Source organism: Melanaphis sacchari, unplaced genomic scaffold, assembly GCF_002803265.2.
Source record: "Melanaphis sacchari strain LSU unplaced genomic scaffold, SCAv2.0 Contig13_pilon_pilon, whole genome shotgun sequence".
Lineage (NCBI taxonomy): Eukaryota > Metazoa > Arthropoda > Insecta > Hemiptera > Aphididae > Melanaphis > Melanaphis sacchari.
In genome coordinates, this window is record NW_020270588.1 from 2,149,211 (window position 1) to 2,155,210 (window position 6,000).

The following is a 6,000-nucleotide window of genomic DNA, read 5'->3' on the forward strand; positions in this document are numbered from 1 at the left end:
AGCACTAAATGTACTGTAGTTGTTACTAAAAATACATGACTGTTTCCTGTCATTTGAAATTTTTGACAACTCGACTATGATTCAAATGAAAAAGATGATATTTATTTTCATAAGCAACATTGTACATGCTATTTCATTTCTCCAATACAAATAATTTGAAACAAAATAAAAACTACAATGATTAATAATATTAACAAAAATTGAATAATCCAAATTTCATTACAAGGTTAGTAAACTGTGTATTGGATTTGAGAAATCTATTAGATATAAGTAATTCAAGGTCCTTTGAATTATAATTTTAACTGTTGGTAAGGAATAGAGAAGATGGTTAAAATAATGTTTCACTCGGTATATTTTATTGGTTCACAATCTCAATTAAATATTGTACTATGAAAACTTAGGGATATATTAGCCATCAGGAGTTTTGTGAATAACTCGAGTTTTATCTACTAAGAATTATTAATCCAGAATTGGTAAGTATTAAATAAAATATTCAATAACTAGTGGTTGTTTTCTATAACATTAATATAATATACTCAAGTGTTATGATCAACGTATATTAGGCAATATATATGTATAATGGAATATTTTAAAGTGTAGTCCAAATTTGTTGAACAATGATGTACATTTATAATATTATTATAGTAGACTATTATTAGAAAATATAGTAATTTTGTCTGTTCTTATCGGCTTTCTTACAATGGGGCAGTCCGCATATTATGTGTGACGTATAATTTGTAATTTTCAAAGAAAGATTTCTGGAAAATGTGCCGCAAACCCAAATTTCACTCCCAAGATACACCACGGTAATTTTTAAATTTGGGTGGTCAGGACCATGATGTAAGCTTGCGTGTACTCGACACTATTTCGTACTACGCAGTGTATCGCTTATGTATAATACAATAGTCCCGGTGATGCGCACAAATAGGTTGCGCCCTCTCGCCGTTTGTCCCGCGTTACGCCGTACTGCGATAATGACTAAATTGCGAATAATACTCTGGACGATCGAATTCGTGATGGGTAAACTTATGAATGTGTTTTCCGCTAGATCGATCTAAAGGCATTGCCTGCATTGACTACTAATTTACTGATCCATTAATCATTATTTCGTATATTATTCCATTGTAAACGACCATAATAATATTATTTTTACAATATCATGTTGATTTCTATTCACATTTGGATACAAGTTATGATAATATCATTAAATACTTATTTGAATCGTATTTTCCACGCGATATCATAATTACCACAATATAGCAATAATTATTGTAATTTTTTGATTGTGTTGATATGCTAAATGTAATAATACTTAATTATATAAATAGATCGCTGACCTTAATTCACTATACTGTTATAATGGTGTAGTGTACACGGACGTAGGTACACTAAAAATAATAATGTAGTTTATTGTTTGATTTTCTCGAAATATTATCAATATATTTAATTAAAAATAGCACTCAACATTAATTTAGAATACGCTTACGGTTAGTAACGCGTTGAGATACATCACGATATGTGTAGCGCGCATACTGCATATACATTATACACACTTCCGTTCATTTATTTTCGCACGCATTGACACGACCCATATATTTTATCTACCATTTAATTTGACTAACTCCTTCTCCTTTGAAAATGGCCGATCGGAACCCCTTAAACGGCGATATTTTTGTCATCGTAATGTTCGGAAGAATTTCTAAACTAGACCTTAAATGCAAAAGTTTATTTTTATAGTTGGTTCTCACAATCGTAAACCTTTAGGCTAGGATCACACTATGCGTTTTGTCGGTTCCCGACCAACCGGAGCCGAACCGCAACACTTTAAAATAAAATAGGTTTAAATAAAAAACGCGTTATCAGGGCCAGACTAGACCGATTTGCGGAACCGGATAAAAACCGTCTGGAAGCGACCGCAACGTGTTGCGGCCCAACCGTCCGGTTGCGTCTCGGGATGTAAAGCACAACACATGCAATGCGATTTGTCCGATCACATTTGCGCGGATTATCGGTAACCGAAATTGAAAATTTTATGAATAATTAATAATCATTTTTAAATTTAAATAATTAAAAAACTTAAAATATATTTGTAATATACATATATATATATATATTATATTTTATTTATATTATAGATGTATATTATTATTTATTAGCATAATTAGTTGATACACGTTTTAAATAAAAACAAATAATTCTAATCATACAACCTTTTTATTATTTTTTACTTATAATATTAGATACCTACATTTCGTTTAAATAAAAAATCAGTTTAAAATTTAAATTTAAATTAAAAACGATTTTCGGGCTTTTTAATCTCATTTGTATTTATTCGGTTACCGATAAAACGCACAGTATGATCGATCGTCCCGATTGCGGTTAATCGGGATAGTATTTTTCGGTTGCCAACAAAACGCATAGTGTGATCCTAGCCTTAGAAAATGAGACATTATATTAGTATATTACATAATTTGGTTTCTTTGAATTATTTTCCCGAATAATGTAAATTCATTTATAAATGATTAAATTTTACAGATAGTCGTTCATACAGTAATTAGTATGATTCAATAAAACACAATAGAGATAAAAGAACACTAGATTAAACATTTAAACGGTGTACAAAACAAAACAAAAAATAATATAAATTGCAAGTTACTTTTAATAAACTATTTTTATTCTTATATCAACTAATATAAATGGCTTGCGTTTAAATGAACTGCAAAGATTATTTGTATGAAATGAAAAAATATTATTTCCTTTTTCTAAATCACTAATCATAGGTACCATAAAAAAAAAACAACCGAAAATATGAAATATTTCATTTATTTTTGTAAACTAACGTGTTAGCTATTCATTCCACATTTCATAAAAACGATAAAATTTAATTCTATTAACTTCATTGTTTATTATTGATGTAAATAAAATTATTTATTTTTAAAACTTTCATAGGTGCCTATATCCTCGAATTGATATTTTATTTTCAAATTGTATTTTGATAATACTGTAGGTCTATAAGAATACAATATTCAAATATTGTAAAGCTATACGTGGCGTTTACATGCTATAGCCTATGACAATATTATATGTTGTTAGTACTCATAATTTATAAGTTTATGACATTAAGAATATATTGTAATGTTATTATAATGGTACACAGATTAAGTTACTTTACTACTTTATAATGATAAAAGAAACTAAGTTATTTACTAAACTTTATGTAACTCCAAATGTCTGTAATAAATAATAATATTCGAAATAAGAGTCAAAATATTTAAAAAAAATTATATTATACATGAAAGATTCTAACATAAACATTTGTTAAAAATTCCAATTATCTACGATTATTTGTATTTGAATCTCAATAAAACATAAACAATTATTTGAAGAAAAAGTACTTAAAATAGTTATTGTTCAAGAATATGCAATGTCGTAAGAATTTAAACTTCAAATAGTCATAAAAAATCAATGTGACTTTCTAATAGTGACTTTTTTTTTTTAGGTTATAGGACATAGGCAGAAAAACTAATGAATCTTAAATTAAATTTTAAAAATGTTTACTCAATCAAAACAAATAACGATAATAAATGTAGATGGGAGATAATAATAAAAACAAGAAAAAATTATTTACATCAATGAACTCATCTGTAACAAATTAAAAACTAAATGGTGAACATTCAATATTTAATAAATAAAAAGAAAACAAAAATACTACAAATATTTAGTTTGAATTATCATCATGTAACATACGGGGTGACGCAATATTAAATGTACTAAAAATAGGTAACACACTTATCTTACCACAGGTACTGAATGGATGAAGAAAGAAAAATGTATTTTATTAAATGATGTTCCAGATATAATCAAACATATTATATTTACAGAATGTATAACTACTCTAGATTCAAGAACTATAGATACAAGTAAAAAATTTAATATTTATATAATTTGCTGGACATGGCGTATCACAATAATTGAAAAAACTATACTTTTAATTAAAATCTCTGTAGTGTTTTGAAGAAAATGAAAAAATAATCAATTTGCATCTATAATTTTATTTAACTTAACAAAATAAGCAAATGTTATTTTAATACCAATGGTCCACCTCTTGAGACATTTAGTGAAATTTATGTCTATAAAACATTCATTTTTTGTAAAAATAAAACATTATTCACTTTACTCATGAATAGTTCAATAAATAAATCGTACTAACAAAAAAAAAAAAAAAGATGAAGTAAAAATGTATTTATTACTATGGGAAATACATAAAAAATATCCACCAAGTTTTGTGAATTTAACACGTATTATTTATTTATTAAAATTTGTAATTCACTTATTTTAAATTCAGAATGAAATTTATGGATGTAAAATAATTTAATTAACACTGGTATTACTTCGTTCGATTTGCATATTGCTTATTATAATATAAATATTGTAGAATGTTTACAATTTTATTATTTCATTAGTCTGCGTATATATTTTATATTTGTACTATTTGTATATTTTTATACTTATACAATACAATATGATAATGTATCATCGTATAAATTATTATAAGTCATTATGCTTGCTTACATCATTAGAAGATTAAAAATAGTGATACTATGATAGTATATAATAAGTATACAAATGAATCTCCATTTAACTAATGTGTTTTGAAATTATTCATATTGAGCAATTATACGTAATTCAAATTCTCTATAATAAGAGACTTTTGATGTCTTGAGACTCGAGCTTAATATAGTTTTAGATCTTTTTTGCCATTTATGAATATTAGTTTAATATTTAAGATAAACAGAACATACTACTCTGATATTATGAATTTTTGTACCTACCAATTATATTATTGTAATAGACTTCTTACCTGAATAGCTCATATTATTTTATTACTGTATAAAATTAGGTTTAATTTCAGTTATTCATCATAGTTATAGAACTAAGTAAAGTATTATGACACTTTTCATTGAAAGTTTATGTAAAAATATGTGCACATATTAAAAATTTTGCATTTTGTATATTATTGTTATATATTATATTATTATTATATTAGTAGTATTTATTATTATTATACAAAAACGCTTAAATCTATTACAAAGAAATAAATCGTTACAAATAGTCGTTTGTTACATAATCTATGGAAACCATACGAACCTGCTGTTGCGAAATCAGTACTGGCATTACAAAAATGGTTACTATTACATATTATTATTAATTATCTTCATTATATGGCAGCAGGTGTAAAATAAAACGAAACGAAATGATATAAAATATAATATAATTATTATATTAACGAAACGTCCGCCGACAAATCGAGGTAACCCACCGAGGCGTGTCTGACATTACAGGTATCGGCGGATGTCACACTTTTGCCTACACCGGTATACCACGATCACCACGACGACACCAGGCACACGCCCGTCATTGCTAAACGCGGCGGTGACCAGCAGGAACGCGCAGGAACGCGCGTCCATCGAACCGTCTGAGCAAAGGTCGCCGTGTTCTTCCTCTCACGGTCTGGACGAAATCGTGGCCGATGGTCACGGCGCCATACCGATGCAGCGTCCGAGGCCGGCGGCAACGGACGGCCGCACGCACGATCCGCCGCCGCTGCGTTTCGACCACAGCGCCCTGGGGCCCTCGTCGTCGCACGCGAACCGACGACCAGGTGGGCGCTCGGCCGGACCCCGGTCCAGGTGGCGCGCTTGATCGTCACGTTCGCCGTTGGTCTCCGAGTCCGCCGAGGAAACGCCGGTCTGTAGTACATCCGTAACCCGGATAGTCGGGCTGCGGCGACAGGTCACACGCTGGCCGGCGCAAGGGATTGCGGAAATCGAGTTCGCACAACGAGGTGGCACGCGCGCGCAGCGGCGTCGGCGAGTTCGGGCGCTCGAGCGCGGGCGACCGGCGCTCCATTAACGTGTCGTTGCGCACCTCCGCAAGCCAGCGGTGTCTCACGCCATCCGCGTCGTCCACGCTAGCAGCGTCGGTTGCTGAACGCACGTC